Source organism: Mesoplodon densirostris, chromosome 4 (genome assembly GCF_025265405.1).
Source record: "Mesoplodon densirostris isolate mMesDen1 chromosome 4, mMesDen1 primary haplotype, whole genome shotgun sequence".
Lineage (NCBI taxonomy): Eukaryota > Metazoa > Chordata > Mammalia > Artiodactyla > Ziphiidae > Mesoplodon > Mesoplodon densirostris.
In genome coordinates, this window is record NC_082664.1 from 167,563,982 (window position 1) to 167,587,315 (window position 23,334).

The window sequence follows — 23,334 nt, forward strand, 5'->3', positions numbered from 1 at the left end:
GTCAGCATGTAAGTGAGGAGGAGGCTTTGATACTTGACAATGACCCTGGGAAGTGGAGAGGGTTGTTTAACAGTCACTTGCAGAGCCCTAAGAACTATCAGTATTTGTTTTAAGGTCTCTGGCATGCACTGGTGCAGGGGCAGGGCCAGTTTTCAAGCTAAATATGCCTCACCACGAGGGCCTTCCCAGTGGTAGGGGAAATGTCCTGTTTATCCCACACCTGTTTGGTATTGTAACTCAGCTCCTGGAACCCAAGAAAGTTCTCACACCAACGTGGAGTAGAATCACCATCATCACCAATCCCCAGGGCCAGAGTTTAGTCTGCACCACACTCCATTCTGAGTGTTTACAGATACAAACACCGTTAATCTTCCCAACAATCTCAGTTAGACACTCTCATTATCCCCACTGGGTAAAGGAGGAAACTGAGGCTAGGAGAGGTCTAGTAGCTTGTGGAAGAAGTTCTCACAGCCAGTCCGTGGTGGAGACGAGACATGAACCCAGCTGGTCAGCTTTCAAAACCAGAACCAGCATCCTGAGAGCGGGGCTGGGAAGGCACCTAGTGCTGTTTTAACATATCAAGGTCTTGTCCTTTGGGGAGCTCAAGTTGGCAGGATCTCCTGTGGTTTGTCCTCTCCCCAAATGAATAATCTTGGAGGGGAAAAAAATCTCAAGCCAATAGAACCTTTTAAATCTATGTTGTCAGTGAAATAATATGATGGCTGCATAATAAATAGAAATAAAAATGGAAAGTGGGAAGACAGAAGTTGGCATGCTGTGGTCAGCGCTAAGGACTAGATGCCCTAGTATATCCACGTTTATGTGTGTAAGACTCACCAGGGTCTCGGCGTCAGCAGATGTCCAAATGTTCCACCGCGGGATGTGACTGGAGGGCAGATAAAGGTGAAGGAATCACAAAGGCAGGAGTGGAACCAACAAAGGCTGCACTTTCATCCATTTTTATGCCCCAAAGCCTCTGCAGGGTAAGGCCCCTTCCTCAGTGAGTGGCTCGTGGCCACAGTGACTCTCCTTGTGGTGCATGGTGGAGAGAAAGTCCATTTGATGAAAATCCACAGGCATATACGCCTCTTGCCACTGAAGGACCCCTGGACTTTTAAGGGTTACAAACCAGGTTAACTCTTCTAACACTCCTAGGCCACTGCACCTCAGGCAGGCCTGCCCTGCCCCCAAGGGGAGAAGATCACGGAAACTTCCATGAGGCTGAGCTGAAGAGCACAGACTTGGGCCCCCCCTGAGTGCGTTCCTCTACCCGCCTCCCTGCTGCTCTTACTTTCCAGATGCCATCCGGACATTTGCAAACCCGTTTTATGAGAAAGCCTTAGACTTTCCTTTGTGCTTTAGTTTCTTTTAGTTTATCTTTCTAAGTAGGTCGATTTCCAAACACAAATTGTCAGGCAAAGAAAAACTGCTTTCCAAAGCGAGGCCCTCCGTCTCTGGGGCAGCAAGTCGTCCTAGCAGCCCCTCTAGGCTCCCATAAAACTTCCTGGTTGTCGTGCTCCAGTGACTCAGGTGTTCCCTCCAGATGCTGCCTCGTCCCCATGACAACCCCTTTCACTCCTGCTTTGAGTCCTGCAGCTTCACACCTGGACCTGCCTTTAACAGCTGCTTCAGACTGATGCCTCTTTGGACCGTTTGTGTGCTCTCAGGCACAGCTTTCTCCTGGATGCTAACCAGGAGACCTCCGTGTCTAACCACTGACACCCAGGCCCCGAGACACCAGCCCAGCAGGTGCTGCTCTGGGAGGGAAGTTGGAAAAAAAAAAGCACATCAAGGTCAGGTTTCATTTTCTTTACATGAGCTGAGATGCCAGCATTTATCAACAGGAAGAAGCTTCTGGAAATCATCCTGGAATCATTAATAGAAGCCCAGGGTATTGTTAGGAAGCTTTGTCTTGGCTTTTAGTGGCCCCTGCCCTTCCCTCACTAGCTCACTGGGCACCTCCTCTGGAATCGCCCTTACACATCTCATGCCCCAGAGGCTTGCACTTTCCCTTCTGCGCATATCAGTGGTATCGGAGAACAATCAAGCCGTCGTCGTTCAGTGGTCCTCCCCAAACCTCAGTCCAATGTTCACGTTCAACCCAAAGGTACGAAGTTTTCTAGAACTGGGAGGTCAGTAAAAATATTCTGTTGGGAAAAAAAAAAAAAAAAAAAAAAGCTAAAGGCTTCCCTGGTGGCGCAGTGGTTGAGAGTCCGCCTGCCGATGCAGGGGACAAGGGTTCGTGCCCCTGTCCGGGAAGATCTCACATGCCGCGGAGCGGCTGGGCCCGTGAGCCACGGCCGCTGAGCCTGCGCGTCCGGAGCCTGTTCTCCGCAACGGGAGAGGCCACAACAGTGAGAGGCCCGCGTACCGCAAAAAAAAAAAATTCTGTTATATCAACTGATTACTTTTAAAATTTGGTTTCAAATAAGTTCAGCCAAATCTATCCAAAATATGCTAGAGAGTGGGGACCCATTCTGGGGGTAGTTCCTGTAAGGAAGTGAGACCCAGGTATTCTGTGTGCTTATGATTTGGGTTGCACAGGGGTGGAGCAAGTGAGCAGGAGATAAGCTGCTTCTCCTAAGGTAGGTGATGTCAGTGACCTTGTTTACACATGGTGAAGTCTCAGACATTTTTAACTAACAAGTCTAGGAAGGTGTCCTGTGATCCAATGAAAGCCTGCTTCAGGGACTCCAGAATGCGGTGTAAACCCCACTGCAAAGACTTACGTTGACGGAAAGAGCTACAGGGATGGAGGCTAAATCTGGACCAAGGACAGTTGGGCGTTACCTCATTTAGTTCCCGCACCAGCCCGATGTTTGCCAGCTCCATTCACAAAGGAGGGAACTGGGGGCCACTAGGTGAGATGACCTGGCTGAGCTATTTTCTCTTGCTTCAAAGCCCCATCTCTCCCACTGCCTCCCACTCTGGCTGGAAATCCACTCAGACACCTATTCTCACTTTGCATGTTAGAAGATTGACAATTCTCATCTGGGACCAAAGAAAACGCTATCACAAGGCCTCCTTGACCACGTGCCTTGGGTAGGAAACACAGAACCTAGTGCTGGTCCCTTAGGAAGTAGAGTGGTTGGTTGTTTCCATTTCCATCTTTAAGTGTTTTGGCTGCTCAGCACCTGCCCACCCTGCCTAGCCCAAGGAAGTCCCCCATTGCCTGCACTTTGAGTGGGAGATGGTGCCCTCTACAGAAAGCAGAGATAAGGTGGCAGACCATCCCTTTCCCTGTCCCTGAAGGCCAAGCTTTATGTGCATGTGTGGTCTTGGTCTGGTTGATTAGAATTCCCTGCCAGGGATGCTGAAATAATGCTAGTGTCACATGACAAATGTGGATGGGAACTTTCGTGGTAGTGAGAGGGTGGCCAGGGGCAGCAGCAGCTTCCTAGACAGACTGTTTCTGCCGAGAGGCACTTCCGGTGTTTCCTGGGTCGTGGATTTCCCGAGCTGCTCTAGTTGCTATCCTCCAAGTCTCTCCTTCGGCAACCCTCTGCTCCAGGAGCCTCCAGACACTTCCACTGAATCCCCTCCTGGCTTTTTTTTCTTAAGAGCCACTTTTTCTGTTGCAGAACCAAGAGTTAGCCTTCTTCTGCGTGCTGGTGCCGTGTCTTCCAGCTCACCAGAGACAAGAGACAGCCCAGAAGGAAATCTCACTCCTTGACTCCTGGGGTTTGGGCCCCCAGGTGGCAGAGTTTGGGTTTAACTCCTGGGTTTTGAAGTATAATATTGCTCTGTAGATGCCATCTGGCCTTTTAAACTTGATTTTGTCCAAATAAGAAAAGTATATCAAAAGGGAAAATGTTTGCTTTTGACATGCTCAAGTGACAAAATGAAACTTCAAATTTCAAAAAGTCCCCCCATAAAGAATTTGAGTAAAAAGTCAAAGTACATATGACAAGCCTTTGGTAAGCCCAATCCTCCCTGTTTTGCCTGAATTTCAATATTCTGACATTGCCTTAAGTCCCTTTTTACCCTCAGATAGCAAGTTTAAGAAATGACTCTTCTTAATTTTTTGTAAGTTAACTCACATCAAGAAAATGTGATTTGATGGGTTATTTTTCTATCGAATATCCAGCTCTCTCCTCATGGTTTGAAAGAGCCTGTCACAATTCCCAAGTGTGAATGCTAAACCAGCCATGAAGAGAGGCACTGCCTAGGGCTACAGCAAGCTAAACTAATGAGAGCCAAGATCAGGCTAAGAAGGAAACATACACACACACAACACATACACACGTATGGGTATACATACCTTCATGCACATATGTGCAAATATAATAGATGTATCTGAAAAATTCTTTTTATTCCCGTGCTTTTTTTTTTTTGATGCGTTTTAATGGAACTCTAAATCGTAAGCAAGTTGGTACAACTTCTGCATTAAGCAAATGAAATGTCTTCAATGTTTAAAAACCTCTGATGGAAGTCTGGCTCTTTAAATTTTAAGGAGTAGCTGTCTTCTTCTAGAAGTCACAGGACTGGAAATGAAGAAGCTGAGTCCCTGACCAGGTTCTGTGAAACATCTTATCTCCAATGGCTTGGTAGAACTGGGCTTGTTTCCTTACAAGGGAAATGAAGGGTTGGGGTCTATAATGAACTTTTTGGCTCTAAAAATTTTGTGTCTGTAATTAATAAAAATACACTAAATGTGACTTCTCCTGATGCTGCTGTTCATGTCCCTGCCTGTTCTTTCTTGGATGTCAGAGGGGCCGTGCACACTCATGAGACATTTCCTGTATCCCTGCAGCTGTAGCTCGGGGCATGGGGCTGTGGGTAGGGATTTTGGGTGGTGGCTGATGCCACTGGGGTCTGAGCCAGGGAACCCAGAGTCCCTGCCTCCCACGCCATTGAAGTATTTCTGCCGTGAGGTCGCTCACTCACCCCTTCAGATGTTAACATTCCATACATCGACATGGAAAATTGCAAACACTAAGACCCGAAACAAAGCGCATCATTCAGGATATCAACAAGGAACAGATGGTTCACTTGAATTAGGAAATTTCAAAGGCTGGTTCACAAAGGGACTCTTTATGAAAATGTAGGGAAGCACAAAGGAATATTGCAGTAACCTGGGGTTAACAGCAGCAGAGAAGCCACCATGACTAAGGCCGGGGAGACGACGGGAGGGAGTGATGTCTGGAATTCTTAAGCCACTAATAGCGGAGACCTTCCGGAGAGGGGCAGGGACGTTGGCTTGAGCAACGCAGATAGGCCATCGCAATATCTCAGAAATGGGGCTGAGGGCAGTAAATAACCTGAGCTCCTCTCTTACCTCCCTGCCTTCCGCCAAGTCTGGAGTCAGGGAGTCCATTGACGGAATCCATATCCATCAGCCTTCTGGGGCAGGAAGGAGGGTGGAGAAGACAGAGTGTGGATCTGGAGGATCAAAGAGAAGGCATCCGTCACACAAAGAACCAAATAAACACACTCTAGGGACAAAAATGGCCTCAGACTCTCTCAGGAGGTAACTGAAATCACTAGCTGCATAAAAGCAATCACATATTTGTTTAGCCTTTTGTTATAGGCACGTGGGAAGCAGTCCCTGAGAACGGGGAGGAAAAAAGGTTATCCTGTGAGCATCAAACGCTGACACTGACATCTAAAGGATGAGCATGGAGACCAGTGAAAAGGGACCAGATGACTTCCTGGTCCGCAGGATGAGGAAATAACCAGTGAGCATGTGCGCATCTATGAAGCAACGTGCTTGTCAGCAATCCGTGTGGGTGGGTCTTGGAGGCAAGATTTTGGTGATGCTGATTTCAACACCGAATGGGAGAGAGTGCTCAGGCCAGAGGAAGGAACCCGTCTGACCCCAGCTTGGATCCTCAGCCTGTTGCAGACAGGGACACACGTGGAGTCACCACCTGTGCCCAGGAAACCCCTTTGTCTGGAGTGCACCACGGCATGGCTGTGGTCAGTTCCCTCTCCCCCCGGTGGGATGGGTCTAACACTTGTGCTGCCCATTAGATTTCAAGTCTGCAAAGCTGAGGTCCAGCATGTAGACCTGGACCCTCCTGAGGCTCTGGGGGAGCCCAGCTGCCATTGCCCCTTGAACCTTTGGAAACGCCCACCTGCTTCCTGTCTAATGCCACTTCCATGAGTGCTCTCTCCTCCGCTCTTCACGACAGCCCTCTGAGCATTGTCCTTTTTCAATGGAGACAAACCGAAGTTCCTAGAAGGGAAGCAGGTAGACGAAGGTTACATAACCAGTGGGCTGGGCTGCAGAGTAAAAATTTAATGTCACTAGTTGCAATGGCTTAAGTGAGTTAAGAAATGAGTATGTACTAGGCATTTTTCTAAGTGTTTTATAAGCATGAACTCATCTATTTCTTAACTCTGTGAATGAGATGATTATCATCCCCGCTTAGCATGTGAGGAAAATGCAGCCAGGGGATTAAGTAGCTGGTCCAAGGTCACCCAGCTACTCAGGTGAGTCTTTAACTCGAGGAAGTCTGAGTCCAGAGGTCAGCTCTTAACCACAAGGGCACAGAGCCCGAGGGGCCAGACAGAGGGAGGGACAACGGGTAGGGGGCAAGTCAGTTAGGGCCAAGGCAACTGTTAAAGGTTTAATGAGCTCAGATGTTAATTGCAGATCTTAACTAATCGTTTACTTTCCAACTCTGAGTTAAATACTGCTTCCTTGTCTTTCAGATTATCTGAGGATCTAAGTCCGGCCCTTGTTACCCACTGGAATGAACAACAAGGAGATTCAAAAGGTTAAGTTACTAAAAACAAAACCCTTGGTGTTTTGCTTTGTTTGGTTTGGGGATCCTGAATGTCTATTTCCAGTATTTATGGAACCAGGAAGTGCTAATGTAACAGGAATGTGACAGGCAGAGTCATTTGATACCAAAGAAATCAGGAAGTGCTGGAAACTGTTGAAAAAAGGTGGTTATTGCAACATTTCGACTTGACTTTTCCCCCAGTTCAAATAAAGCGTTGGTTTCTCAGAGGTTTTTGCCAATGATGCGTTTAACTTTTACCTGGGTCGTGGCTTGGCCAGATGACAGAGCCTTCTAGCTCATGTTGAGGTCCTGAACAGTGTTTCACTGTCCTTCTTTCTGAAGCAACTCCACAAAAGGGCACTATTTTTTTTTTTCATTTCAGAACTAAGAACTACACGAGTGAGTATTGCAGAATAGAATACGTCCTAGACAGCATCCTCATGTGTTACCATTGAACACATTGGCCACTGGCCACATATAACAAGTTAAATTTAAACTGATTAAAATTAATACAACAAGAATTCAGTTCAACGGTTGCACTAGCTCAGTAGCTCCTGTGACTGGTGTTGATAGTGCCTGCTGCATGGGACAGGGTGGTGCAGGATGTTTCCCTCATCACAGAAGGCGGTGCTGGAGAGCCACACAGAGCCTGATCTCAACCGGGGAAAAGAGACAGAACATTAAAGGGGGGTTGAGAGGGGACTTCCCTGGAAGGGACCCCTTTCCTGGACTCATGACTCAATGGCAATATGTCAGGGGGCAAGGTGGCTCAGGTAGACTCCAGATGTTGTACTTTGGAAGGCAGAACATGTCTATCCCATGCTCTGGCTCTGCTTCTCTCCTCTTGTTCTCTGCAATATGACTGATGTTAGAGCCTTTATCAACTGCACAAAGGAAAGGCCTCTGGGCCACGGCTGATGTGAACATGCAGTGGTGATGGCGATGGTGATGGTGGTGATAGTAGGAGAGACTCCCAAGGAAAGCTGAAACTTGGGCAAAGGGCATGAAGGACCCTCAGCCTTTCCCCTTGCCTGGAAATTCCCTTCACGAGTGGAACCAGGAGATTCTGGATTTCATTCCTTTATTGGGATGTGTGTTCTCTTTGTAAGAAGCCACACCGCCAGCATCTCTGAAGCTCTCTGCCTCCATTAGGTCAAAATGGACTCAGGGTAATTCCTATAGAGCAATGATTCTCTCAACTTGGTCCATACATTAGAATCATCTGGCCTCTTTTGAAGCCCCCGGTGCTTAGACTACACCAGACTACTGAGTACAAGTCTCTGGGGTGGATGCCAGGCCTCAATCCCCGGGTGAGTGTAGCATGCAGCTGAGGCTGAGAAGTCGAGCTTGCTATGGAGAATCCCTTTTATTCACGGAACAGAGTGACTTAAACGCGTATTCCACAGCCTTTTCTCCCTCCCTCAGTTTGACAATAATAGGAAGGCCTTTCATTAACATTAAGAAGATCTGTCTTGACAGCAGTGCAGTGAAGTAGAAAGAACTCTGAATCAGGAGCCAGGATATCAGAGTTTAGTCCAAGCTCTTCACCAAATGAGTGATGATCTGATGCACCAAGCCTCACCTGTGGGTGCTGTAACCTGAAGCTGTCGGACTTGAAGGATTCTAAACCCCCTCACGTTGCACACTTTGTGCCAAAGATGGTACTAAGTGCTCTGTTCTGTGAGTGTGGAGATGATGGCCCTTTGGTGATACCGCCGTGGACCCAGGAAGCACTTGGGGATAAGGAAACCTTTTCTCCTTTGAGGCTCCCAGGTGTCCGGAGCAATGCTCCCTTGTGTGTTGTAGGCACTTACTAGTGCTGGATGGATTACCATATACTTTATTCTTCCCCAAGGTATTGATGAGTCCATTTTACACATGGAATGAGCAGTCTTGTCATAAGGCAGTTAGATACAGGGCTTCTCCAGGACAGCCAGATAGCTGCCTCTCTGCCACCCCTGTCCCACCTGACTGGAAGAGTCTGAGTGGCCATGTGACATACAGGACAGTGCTTGGGAATAGGACCTAGGATGCTGCACATGGGTTGAACTTGGCCACGATGTACACTGGGGCTCCCAATATGCTGCCTTCCCTCATCAGACCAGCTCAAGGACTAGGTATAGCTGAGCCTACCAGTTAAAAGCAGCAGAACCCGCAGCTGCTTCAGGAATGACCCAGGAGACTGAGACCCTCATCTCTATCTGCTGCATGACCTTGGGTACAAAAAAAATGTCTTTGTACGTCAGCTTTCTTAGCTTTAAAATAAGCTGCTGGGGCCACGTGATTCTAAGATCCTTTCCAAATCCAAAACCATGTGAAAGAACGTTTTCTTTGGAAAGTAATCCTTGTTATTACTCATCACCCTCTTCTTTTCAAGGTGCTTGACAATAGTTTTTGTGATTATTTCCTCTGTCTTTTTCCCTAACTTCCTATGTAGAGAAGTTAGAAGTCCGGGCTTTTTCAGGGTCATTTCTTTCTCCGTTTAGAAGAAGAATCTGAATTGTTCCATTCCTGCTTTGGTCAAATTGTTTACCCTTCAAAAAAATCTTTAAAATGATAGCTGATGATCCTGAAATTACTCTGGGCATGTTCTTTTTTTTTTTTTTGTGGTACGCGGGCCTCTCACTGCTGTGGCCTCTCCCGTTGCGGAGCACAGGCTCCGGACACACAGGCTCAGCAGCCATGGCTCACGGGCCCAGCCGCTCCGCGGCATGTGGGATCTTCCCGGACCTGGGCACAAACCCGTGTCCCCTGCAACGGCAGGCGGACTCTCATCCACTGCGCCACCAGGGAAGCCCCTGGGCATGTTCTTAAGTGTTTGTAGTTCAAGTTTTCAGGGCCTGGAATGGATTTTAACTGTTTCTCTTATTTTGCTTCATTTTCCTTTCTTCTATTCCCAGGTTTCCCTGTGTATAGACTGAAATAGAATAGCCTGACTTTTTGGACATTTGCCAACGATTTTTCCCATCCTTTCATCCAGAGGTTCTCAATGTGTGGTCCCCTGGCCAGCAGCATCACCATTACCTGGGCACTTGTTAGAAATGCAAACTATCAGGTAGTCCTGACCACAGAATAATCAGTCTATGTTTTAACCAGCCTTGAGGCAATTCTGATGTGTGCTCAATTTGAGAATTTGAGAACTACTGCTAATAAAAGACAACATTTTCTTTTACCCTTCTCATTCTTAATGTATTTCTCTATTTCCTTATATAGTACATTAAAAGACTCTGAGATTGTTTCTCTAAATCTTTTGAAAATAGAGTTTTACTTTCTGCATTGACTTTTCTTATTCTGGCCCTAAAAGACCTATTAATTTCTCTTCTCCTTTATTGAATGGCTTGGTTTCCTCTTTATCCGGCTTTTGCAAAGAATAAGTTTATCACCTGGCATGAATTAAATGAAATGCAACCAAATTGGTGGTTGATGAATATTTTTATAAACCTCTAGAGTCTTGCTACTCCAAGCTCGTTGATTCTGCAAAATCTCTGTCTCCACCCCAGCTCCACTGAATCAGATTCTGTATCCTAACAAGATATCCAGGTGATTTGTCTACAAATGAAAGTTTGTGATGCACTGCTCTAAAAGACTGTCTCAGACCTTAAACAGAAGTTGGAGTAAAGTCACTTGAAAATTTTAGCCAAGCAGTCAAATCTTATCTCCAAGGTAATACAGTTGGCCCTCCATATCTGTGGGTTCCAAATCTGGAAATTCAACCAACTACAGATAGAAAAAATTCAAAAATTTCTAGAAAATTCCAAAAAGCAAAAGTTGAATTTGCCATGTGCTAGCAACTATTTACATAGCAGTTACATTGGATTAGGTATTATAAGTCATCTAGAGATGATTTAAAGTATACTGTAGTATGTGCATTTGTTACATGGAAATACTATGCCATTACATATAAGGGACTTGAGCATCCCTGGATTTTGGTATCCATGAGGGTCCTGGAACCAATCTCCCATGAATACTGAGGGATGACTATATATCATTATGTTTGGTAACATGAGCTTTATGATGATGACAATGAAGGAAAAGTATACTTAATCTGAAATAAATGGATTACACCCATAGTACTCAATAAAAAAGGTCTTCATTTTTCTATATAAGATTGTACTAGCCTGAGGGAAAAATCACAGAGAAGAACATGTAGGTGTAGGTAAAGGAAAGATAATTAGAAAGAATGTGTCGGGGTTACGATATAAAAGACCACTCAGCCAAGGAAATGGCATCGATAAAGTCACTGTAAAGAGTTTACAAAGTGGTTCTAGAGGCAGATCTGGCTCCAGGGAGGTGCAATGTCTTGATCATATTAGTCCTGCTGTGTATTTGCTGAGCAGAACCTAAATGTTGGGCCGTTCATTGCCAAGCACTTCACCAGCATTATCTCACAAAGTGCCCACAGCAACCACTGAGATAGTACTGTTACCATCCCTATTATATAAGGGGAGAACCTGAAGATTGGAGGTTATAACTAAATATGGGTTTTCATTGCAGATAGTTTTAATTGCTCTTACTGTTGTAATGTGGGTAACGTTGGGGATAGTAGCAGGTAAAATCTCAAGTCTCAATGACATAAAAAATTCATTCTTACTTATGTTAAGTTCAAAAAAGGTGTTCCTGATTAATGGGAGGCTCTTCTTCAAACACAGCCTCGGTAACCCAGCTTCCTTCATTCTTTTATCTCTGCTGTATTCCACATTTGGCTTCCAGGACCCTCCGGCATCTGCATCGCACCAGTGGAAGAAGAAAGGGAGTGGGGATGGGGTGAGGGGGACTTTTTACTGGGTTGGACTAGAATGGCATGAATCACTTCCATTCACATTCCATTGGCTTGAACTTCAAGGGAGGCTGGGAAGCGTGGTCAGTCCCAGAAAGAAGCTACCTGCCTGAGTTCAGGCAAGGAATTATCCTTGACAACTTCCAGGTCTCCATTTGTAAAGGAGAATAAATATACTTGCATCATCAAGAAGTTGTTAGAATTAAATTTCCTAACCATTGCAGTTATTACTGCAACATGGGGCTCATACAGCCTTGCTTTTCTTAGCTGATAATTTCCTGGTCCAGAAGATACAGTCTACTTCAGACTTATTCTGATCTTATTGAGGATGAAGATATGACAGAGACATTAGAATTAAGTGAAAGTCTCATCCACGAGTCCAGAGGAGCAAGGAAATTAAATATTCAGCAGTTAGACATAAATGTTGGACTTTAGGAAAGCAGATTTCAAAGACTTCAAAGGAAATATGTTATAGCCTCCTGGTTACAGACTATCAACGCGAATGTGGCTCATTAGGAGGGAAGGATCTAAGAGAAAAGCAGACTCTGACAACACAACCATACATGATTACACTGAGGAAGAAAAAGAGATGCAGAGACGAGAGGGAACTTTGCTGCTTTTTACAGTGTTCTCTGATAAAAGGGCATGTACAAAATATGGGATCCATAAAGTTATCAAAGGGCATCATGTGCCAGGAAAAGCTGAAACTGAAGGCAACAGAAACAACTTTTCCTTCTGTTTCGAGGAGAGGCAGAAAGGAACCAGGCCCTGACTGGAGCAGATGGTGTGAAGTTCACAGCTGTCAGAGGGAATAGAGCCTCCCGGCCCCCCTTTGCTTCCTTGTTCTCCTTCAAAAACTGGAAAGGATAGGGGCTTCCCTGGTGGCGCAGTGGTTGAGAGTCCGCCTGCCGATGCAGGGGACGCGGGTTCGTGCCCCGGTCCGGGAAGATCCCACATGCCGCGGAGCGGCTGGGCCCGCGAGCCATGGCCGCGGAGCCCGTGTGTCCGGAGCCTGTGCTCCGCAACGGGAGAGGCCACAGCAGTGAGAGGCCCGCGTACAGCAAAAAAAAAAAAAAAAAAAAAAAAAAAAAAAAAAAAAAAACTGGAAAGGATAGAAATCTAGTTGGTCAAGGAGATCATCTAACCTTTAAAACGGGTCCAGACCCCTAGGCTTAGGTGAATTTTACCCCAGGGCTTATGAGAATTTATAGATTGAGAGTCTGGATACTGGAGCTGGTCAAACACCCTGATTTTCAAAAAACAGAGAAAAGGAGGTAACAGCGACCCCAGTTTGGTAAGCTTAATAGGACCCACAGCAACCCCAGAAATAGATGATTTACGTGAGGGCTTGCGAGTACTTTGAGAGTAAGCGGAATGCCTGAGAAACAGCATGGTTTCACCACATCAGACCCAGCTCGCTCCCCCTTGGAGGGGGCAATGTGACACAGTCTTAACATAAATTGGTTTCAGCAAAGAATTTAACAAAGTTAGTGCAGTGCTTGGCACAGAATAGGTGCTCAATTAATCTTTGTTGAATTAATGCATGAACAAGTTCCTTAGGAAGAAGATAAATAAACAGTGATTTAGATCATGAAGTTAGGTGGAATTGTGCAGTTTGAACAATGGATCTATATTTACATAGAGGAAGGTCTTTATCAGGGTTTTAATCTTAGCTCTGTGTGGGCCCGGACTTGGCCTTGGAATGGGCGCAAATGAAGACATAGAAGATAAATATGTCAAATCTAGGAAGGATGTGCCCAATTTAAGGAAGTGGTAGCTGCACAGTTCCCTGAAGAAGTTGTCTCAGCTGCAGTATTGAAAGCTGCAAACCACATGAAGAGGTCCATTAGCCAACTAGAAAGTGTCCAAGCAGACAGCGGCGAGGATGAGAATGTGGAAATCAGGCCATAAAAGAAAGAAGAGGGGCGAGAGTTGCTTAGTCTGGATGGAGTAGATTGGAGGTAAGGAGTGACATAGGTTACTCTCCATATGTTCTAAAGTCAGTGGAGGGCGGGTCCATGACGGCCACGTCAGCTACTGTAGAGATTCCAGTCTTATTTCAATACACAGAGAACTTATGAAAGAATGAGGAGTCACCCCACAGTAGTGATCTCTCTCTGCTCTGAACGGCCATCTTTCGGTGAGGTTTAATAGATTATCCCAGCTGTGGGATGAGAAGGGGAACTAAATAACCCTAAAACTTCTCAAACCCCAAGCCAAGAGGGTCCCAGATCCCTCTCTGACGCTCTGTTCTCCTCCCTGAGGAAGAGCTGAGGTGCTCGGGGTGCAGCAGCCGGTTGCACTGGGGAAGCCAGGGCTGTTGGCTCACTGCCCCGCCTGCCTTGGCTGCCGGGCCGGGAGGAGCTGCACACATGTGTCACTTCCATAATGCATGCCACCTCCAAGGAAGAGACACCTCTGACAGCTGGCCGAGGAAGACCCCTGATGCCAACTGTCAAAGCACCCAATATTCTGGGTTTGTGAGTGAGGGGGGTGGGGGGGGCCTGAGATGTCACTGCAGCAGTAAGAGAGCAGACAATGTGTTCAAAACTAAACCAACCTTAAGTAAGTCACTTAAGTCTATAGGACGCTAAGAGTTCTCCTGGGAAAGCCAATGTAATTATCACTGAGGTGATAGTTACAGTGAATAGCACATTATTCACGCAGTGATAAATATTGTAATCTTTGTGTTTGGTTGGAATACCCCGGGGGCTGTCCTACTTTTCTATTTATTTCCTCTTTAACCACAATAAATAATCTTCTTAATTCATCACTCCCTCCTATTGCTAAAGTCTCTTTTTTTGGGGGGGGGATAAAAATCAGAAAATTGGGGAATTGGGGAGCTCTGAATGAATGCTTCTGAAATAAAATGTCAATATAGATTTCATAGATTTCTCAAACAGAACCCAAACATTGAGCCTGAAGCTGATGCAAATAAGTAGTGATGTGAGATTCGTACTTGTACCGTGTATCAGGGTCTATCTCAGCATACCATTAAAAGGCAGCAGTGAAAAATTTCAGGATCACTGCCCTGCACTCTACATGTAATTAAAAGCATCTTGACTCTACTTCTTTGCAGGTTTTTCTTTTATACTTTTAACTCCAATATTTACCTCAAGCCATTGACCATAACATGAGATCCTAGAGAGTAGGGATACATTTTTAGTCATTCTTCTCTCCCCGACATGGCCTGGTGCAGTACCTAGCTCATAGGCACTTAATAATTATTGCAGTACCTAGCTCATAGGCACTTAATAATTATTTGTTGAATAAATGGACAAAGGAGTGAATAAATGACATTTTATTCAAACAAGTTGAACGATAAATCATCTCCAAAAGAATCAGAGAAACTCAGTGGTTAAATGACTAGTAGAGATTTTTGGTTCTGTAATCCTCTCTACACCATCTCTACCAAGCACTTTTTATTTTGAGATACTCACGCCACTCTCAGCACTTAGCTCCAGCTTTGGACAGCATGAACGACTCTGGATGACTTTGTGTGAAATTCTTCTTTATATTGATTCAGTGTGGCTCCCTGGAGTTTCCACTCAGAGTGTTCATGGCCCCCTCCTTGGGGCTGTACACAAGGATTCTCATCCTCTGCAACTTGACTTGCCTCCATAAAATCGAAGACGGTTATTATGAAACCCATATACTATTGTTTTCCAAGTAAATAATCCAGGTTCTCCGTCCATGACAGATCTTTCACAAGTACCCTCTAGACCACGTTGTATGCTTCAGTTGGTCTTGAAGAGAAATGGCCAGAATGAACTCCCAGATTCCAGAGAGCAGAGGAAGACCTTCCAATACTCCTTCTAATTCCTTATTCTGGCTGCTTTCTTCCTTTTAGTGTGGCCTCAGACCACTTTCTTACTCAAGGCAACCTCTTTGGGCTCTTGGATTATGTGAAGCTTACTCTCAACGTCGAAACCTTTTATCGTGTTGCTGGTTAGTTAAGTCATGTCTTCTTCATACCATATTGTTCAGGTTATTTATTTTTGAACACAGATGGAATATTTTACATTTATCTCTGCTTTATTTCATCTTGTGAGATTTGGTTTATTGTATCATTCTGACAAGAACTTATTGAGCTGGTTCCATAATCCCACCTTTTTCTATCCTTCTAAATTTTGTGTGAGCTGCAGAGCAAATAAAGCCACCTTCTATGTCTTCATCTAAGTCTACCTTCCAGGACATGACAATGGCTTTTGAGTCTCTTTCCCCTTTCAAATCATTTGGCTGGAATATATGAAACCATCTTTATTTTTATTCTGTACTCACCTTCCTTGCCTGCTGTTATTTCATATGTCCCAGTTATCTGTAGATGTAGTGACCTGAAACAATCAGCATTTTATTGATGCTGGTTGATGGTGGCTCAGGAATTTGGACAGGGCACAGCAGGGTGGTTTGTCTCCGCTCTGTGATGTTTGGGGTCTCAGCTGGGAGGATGGGAATGGCTGCCAGTGACTCAAAAAGCTGGGAGCTGAAATCATCTGGAAGCTTCCTCACTCACACGCCAGGCACATGGGCTCAGCTGCGGCCATCCCCTGAACACTGACATGTGGCATCTCCACGTGGCTCAGGCTTCTCATAGCATGGGGCTGGGTCCAAGAAGAAGCATCCGGAGACAGAATGTTCCTAGAGAACCAGAGGGGAAGCTGCCTAGTCTTCTCTGACCCAACCTCACAAGTCACAAAGCATCTTTTACTCTACCGGTTGCCCAGATTCAAGGGAAGAGCCCCCCCCGCCCACCGCCTATCAGTTGAATAATGTCAAAGAAGTTGAGGTCATTCTTTTAAAAACATATCTGACCAGCATCTGATTGACAACTTTCCAAATCTATCAAGTCTTATAAAATGAGAATACATTTTTGTTAAGGCTTTCTTCAGAGACGGAAAGCAAGGATGAGCATAGAAATGGGCTACACATTTGTAATGCTCGACCCATATGGAGTTTCTGTTTGTTTTAGCATGTCAGCTTTGGAGGCATGTCTAAAGATCAGTGGAACACTTAAAAGCATTGTATTTGGTGGGTTGAGTATATTATAATGGCACATGATAGTCAAGGCCCTAATGAATCATGCATATAATTTCTGCACTTCATCGATGTCTTCTTCACAAATAGTCTGATTCTTGACCCTGAACATGGCCGCTGGTGCCGAGTTGCTGTTGAAGCCAGAGCTCCAGCTCATGGAGCACTGCAGGAGGGGGTGTCTTGCTCTGACCCAGGAGAGCTGAGGGCTCATGGCACTCGGCCTTCTCTGAAACTCTCACAACCCTCAGGATTCAATTCCGTGGGAAGGAAACCATCAAGAGCAACGGGTGTCTTTTTCCACTTCACAGGTAGCTCAGGATAAGTCAACCAGGAAAGGAAAATATGGGGGAAAAAAGATGAAGAATGAAGGGGAAGGTTTCATATGATTCTTACAGGAAACCAGTAGCATTGGTAAAGTGACATGATAGACATTGAAAAATTTTTAAAACTAAAATTTTACCTAAATAGTCTCAGCCAGATTTCATGTTTTTTATCATCACATGAAACTACTGTTCAGAAACCTTGTTCTCAGGGGAGTCTGAACATCAGCCACAGTGGGACCGTTTGGAAGACAAGCTCCAAGAGGCCATGGGCTCTGCCTGTTGGGACAGCAAACAGACAGCATCATCTTCTACTGACCTCTTTTTGAGATCAAATGAGGATCATGGTGGATTGTGGGTTGGCCAGCTCGACTGGCCAAACCTCAGAAATGTGCCTGATTAAATTCCTGAATGTAAAAATCATTGTCATTTTCCTCCCAGAGTTTGTTACGTTTCAGTCCTCGGTGCTACCTAGTAACTTCTAGACAAACATTCCCCTTAGAGCATACGTTTGAGGGGGAAGGCATATGTTCCTCTGGAGTTTTGTGATGACGTCATTTAGGATTCCAAGCACTCCCTTTAAGAGATTCAAGCTTTAGCCGACCATTTTAATTAAAGTTCTCTAGACAGGAAACAGAGAAACAAGAATGACTGGAATGAATATAACCTGCAAGGAGCAGTGAAAAAAAAAAGCCCATGTGGAGAAGTAGAGTTCTACTACACTTTTTCAGAAAGCAAATCAATATGTAGTCCACAAACAAAGCACGGACTGCCCAAAGATAAAGTTAAAAATATCATATCAAGAGGCTGGAGGCCTAGGTTTATTTGAAAAATACATCTTTATTGCCTTACAAATTCACTTTAAACAAGAGATTTGGTTTTTTTTCCACTGAAGGACATGCTGATTATTGTCCTGTGGTTTTCAATTAATAAGTTCACAGTTAACAGGTTTTAAGTACACTGAATCATGTAAATTTTTGTATCTCAGAGGCTAATTTATTTGTTTATTTTGGTATAGCAGGCACCACATGAATCTGGCTTTGAAATCAATTCCGAGTAAAGCAGATGATTTTTGCAGGGCAGATAATATGTAATGAAGACCCTCAAACCTCACACCCTGAGCCACTGCATCTAGAGTGGGATTCACGCTGCCACCGTGAGCTGAAAGGGGGAAGAACCCCGTGTTCATAACCCCACTGATAGAGCCAGAAGACTGAGACTTGTTTCTATGTGACTGCCTGTGATTCACTGCTATCTTTTATTTATGATTACACAATTTTTTCTTTGAGAGCTCTTAATGTATTCACAGACACACAGACACAAGGATCATTAAGTTATAAGCTGGGTTTATTTACCATTTGCAGCTAGCTTAGATGGTACTGCTCTACTGAACAGGATTTGAATTTTAAGATTATACACCAGCATTTCCAGGTCTCCTGTACCCTGTTCCATAGCCAGGTATTCTCAGGGAAATCTTACTCTGACTTTAGGATGCTGATTCTCCATAGAATGCATTAGGATTAAGGAGGGATCCTTTTTAAAGACCAGACGTTGAAAAAGTTTCTCAGAGAAGTAATAGGAAATGACTTAGGGGGAGGTGATGCAGATGAAGAGAGGGAAGGGTTATGAAGAGGGAAAGCAAATGGAGAGAAGACACAGAAAGGAATTTTACAAAGTTCTGACACTCTTCTTTCAAAAAAAAAACAAAACAAAAACAAAAACTCATAACAATGATCTGTTCCTTTGCAATGAATCAGTGTGTGAGCATTTCAATCAGTAAAATGCACAGACTTGAAGAAACACTGACACAAAATCATTGAGAGATACAATTGAGTAAAACGTCCCCAGCTAATTTGAAAATTTCAGTACACTCTCGAAATTGCTGGCAACCAAAAGAAACCTCACAGCCATGCAAACTGGAATTTTCTTTTCCTGTGAGTTCCTGTGGCTGGTGTAATTGCATGTCTGAATGTATATGCTGGCCTTGAACGTGTTGATCTTGGAAACTTTTCTTATGTAACTTATTAATGTTAACATTTTTTCCCAATGCGATATGAGCTACCATAAGCGTTTGAGTCCTAAAGCAGCTTGATTCCTTCATATTTAGTGTTCCATGAACATGATGAGGAGAGCCCATTTTTGCCCTTCCCCACAGCTGTCATTTAAAGCAGCCCTCACCTTACACATGTTTACCCCATCTGTCTCCCTTCAAGTCTGCCTTTGTTCCGCAGCAGAAAAAAAAATTGGGCAAAATGGAGATGAAAAACACAGAAACCACCATAGATTGAAAAATATTTGAATCATGCCCTTAAAAGTGGTTTAATTTGGGATTCTTGGAAAAATAAAATTCAGATGTAAATACGCTAAGCACAAGTGGATCTTGTTTCAAGACAGGGACTAGTTTTTCCAAAAAGCTGGACACTCTCCATGTTGCTCCCAACCCTCGGGTCCATGATGCAGTAGAGTTAATGCCTCTTAGAAAATGAGGCCTGGGGAGTTGGTCATTCTTCTTACTGCAGGTCACAGGGCTCCAGGACACAAAGTTAGCCATCGTGGTTTGGATATTAGGGCACACCCTTCTGATTTCTAAGCAGAGGTTGTATAATCTGCACTGGGACGTCATATTTCTTCAATTAAAATACACCAGAACCAACGTGAAACCAGTCACAGCACTCTTTCGTTACTTCTTCCAAATTCCAGCTGTCTGGTAGAAAAAAGACTGAATGGAACCATTTGGTTCAATAGACCAATACTGGCAAGGAATTTGGAAGGTAAAAGGAATGCTTTTCAGATTCTTTGAATTTAGTGCTCAAGAAATGGGAATTCACTGAGACTGTGGGTTATGGCCGTCCTTGATCCACTTAGCACAGGTGAATTGCTGACACATGAATCGTGACACAACAGCCTCTTTGTGTTGACCTGTGAGGGAAGGCACTTAGCTCATGCTCACGCCAATTTGCTCTGTGCGTCCCGTCTTGAGAATCGCTACAACCGTGTCCACTGTGGAAGTGGGGGCTGATTATGTCACCTGCCAATTAGTCCTTTTACACAGGTTACCTGCTCACGTTCCATAAGCCAAGACCCGGGAAAAAGTGTCGGTGACTCAGGGTCCACCTGGAGGACATTAAACTCACAATCCAGAATTGCCAATGCGGAGTGTTAAGAGATTCACAGATCTGTTCTAAGCAAATATTTGGGATGTGAAATTTCAAATTCTTTTGTCATGTTATTTAATAAACGACAACCATCTAGAGGAGATTCTGAGTCAAGATTTGGAGTAGTTTCCTGTGGTATACTTTTCAGTGCCATCATTTCCTATTTGGTGAGTGGCTAGATCATTACTGAACCCGTTAAGGGGGATAAGCACTTCCCAAGAACTCAGTAGTGAAGTCCAGGTAGGGCAGAAGAGCATGCACATATGAGTACTCAAGGTTACATTTTTTAAAGTCTTTACTGAATTTGTTACAATATTGCTTCTGATTAATGTTTTGGTTTTTGGCCGTGAAGCCTGTGGGATCTTAGCTCCGCAACCAGGGATCGAACCCACACCCCCTGAATTGGAAGGCGAAGTCTTAACCACTGCACCGCCAGGGAAGTCCCCGCAAGGTTATTTTTAATTCAAAACAATCTAGGGGAATAATTGGCTCTTTGGGTAACTTTAGAGTAAAAAACTGATTTCTGGTACATACCGGGTGAGATTTTAATGGGAATAAATGAGTTTGGTATTTTTGCATGGACAAATAGGACTCTCAGAATCTTGTGGGCTTCAGGATGCAGGATTAGGTGTTCTTTGGCAGTTGAGAAGATGAAGACTGCAACAGACACTCTGAGAGATAAAGAATCCAAGATACAACCGATAGGTAGGTTCAAGAAGGCTAGAAAAAGTAGGAATCAGACAGGCCCACTCTTAGATAACATGGACTGCCAGGTTCATGACTGGGTCTAGCCTGGATGGTCTCGAAATAGCTCTCCCTTCTGAGAGTCTAGGATTACAAAATGGTAAACAAAATGGGGATTAAAAAAATACCTAATAGGGCTTCCCTGGTGGCGCAGTGGTTGAGAGTCCACCTGCCGATGCAGGGGACACAGGTTCGTGCCCCGATCCGGGAAGATCCCACATGCCGCGGAGCGGCTGGGCCCATGAACCATGGCCACTGAGTCTGCGCGTCCGGAGCCTGTACTCCGCAACGGAAGGGGCCACAACAGTGAGAGGCCTGCGTACCGCAAAAAACAAAAACAAACAAACAAAAAAAACGAATAAAAATATTATACAGGGCCTCCCTGGTGGCGCAGTGGTTGAGAGTCCGCCTGCCGAAGCAGGGGATACGGGTTCGTGCCCCGATCTGGGAGGATCCCATATGCCGCGGAGCGGCTGGGCCCGTGAGCCATGGCCACTGGGCCTGCGCATCCAGAGCCTGTGCTCCGCAACGGGAGAGGCCACAACAGTGAGAGGCCCGCATACCGCAAAAAGAAAAAAAAAAAAATATATTATACAAAACCTCTGTGAGGATTAAATTTGAAGAGTGTAAAGTGTGGCACAGTGTCTGGCACATAGCAAGTGTGAACTGTTGCTATTGTTGGATTATTATTAATAAGATAAAGCCACTCCATTAATGTAGTATATATATTATATATGTTATAAATATATGTTTGTTATGCCTTATATATAATACATATTATAATATAAATATCATTGTTAATGATATCATTAATTTATTTGATATATGTTATATATTATTTAATATATAGTACATAATATAATATATAAATATAATTATATTATTATTACAATAGTTTTTTACAAGGGGAAAGAATAATAGGTTTGGGGGTCCTGGGAGCATTTCGGACTAAGTCATGCTCTTTAAAAATTGTCACAAGAACGCCTTCCTCATTCCCCTCTAGCCAGAGGCATCTGCTCAGCCCTGCTGCTTTCCACCACGGTGAGATTTTGCTCTTAGGAGTCTCAAGTGCCTTAGAGAGGAGAATGGGCCAAACGAGGCTTTTGGACACATCGGCTGAGAGCCTCAGGGAACCTGACTCATACGGTCTATGGCAAGATGCCTGGTCCGCAGACATTTCCATGTTGTCCGGAGGCTCTGGTGTGGGAAAGGAGTCAGCTCTCCTTCCCACCGTATTTAAAACTCTTTCCTTCACCCAGCTGTGCCTAAAGTGATTGCCCCTGGGATACCAACCGATGACGTCAGCTGGCTGCATCCACCTCTCCTAGGGTTTCTTTTCTCCACCACAAGGGGTACAGAAAAGCCTATAGGGACTTCCCTGGTGGTGCAGTGGTTAAGAATCCGCCTGTCAATGCAGGGGACACGGGTTCGAGCCCTGGCCTGGGAAGATCCCACATGCCGCGGAGCAACTAAGTCCATGCACCACAACTACTGAGCCTGAGCTCTAGAACCCACGAGCCACATCTACTGAGCCCGTGCGCCCAGAGCCTGTGCTCCACAACAAGAGAACCCACCGCAATGAGAAGCCTGCGCACCACGACGAAGGGTAGCCCCCGCTCGCTGCACCTAGAGAAAGCCCACACGCAGCAATGAAGACCCAACGCAACCATAAACAAACAAATAAATAAAAGCCTATAGGTGGGCCCTGTAGCAACACTCAGTATCTAAACTGAGTAGGGAAACATCCTCCCCCAACTAAAGACAACATTCCTGAATGGCAGGTAATGCTTCTCTAGTGCTGAGAACAAAGGGACCCCAGTGTATATGCTTTACTGTATCAATCAACCAAAGCTTGTTCAAAGTCCATGACATGAAGTTACAGAAGAATCTAGGGTTCTGAGAATGGAGGTGGCGTTGGAGCTGGATAGTAGGACGGGGCTGTGTTATAGGGGGATACAAATAACTAATAGTCGTAATTCCTGCCCCCAATAAAAGTTCAATCTAGGCGTCCTCTGTATCTTCAGTGCTCCCTGAAAACCCTAAACCATTGTTTTATCCTAATTAATCCTGCAATGTTAGGTGCTAAATCGGCATCTTCTTTTGAACTTACTTGAAATTTAAAGTCCCCATGTTCAAATCTGTATGCACCTCATGTTGTAATTATCTACTTCCCTAAAAAGAGACCACCTGTTTTTCCTCATGAGGCTAAAGAACTGAAAAATCTTTAATTCCTCTTCCTCTCCCTGGCACTAAGGTCAGACAACTGACAATTCAGGTAGAGTTTAGTTTCAGTAGCTCTTGTCTATTTCCAGTTCCATTATCCTAGTTCTTGTACTTATTACTTTTATTCCAAACTGTTCTCCCCATCTTCCTCTTTGATGTGATCCAATCCTACCTACCTCCAAGTGCTAGATTAATCTTTCTAAGGAATTGATCTAAATATGCTCAGAAAGGAGAAATCACCCAAATCAGTCAGTCTACTGGTATAAAAATCATGCTCTTATAAATTTGGCTATTACAGATCAACTCACCAAGGCTTTGTCATCCTTGGATGAATGCATGTAGCTGAGTCT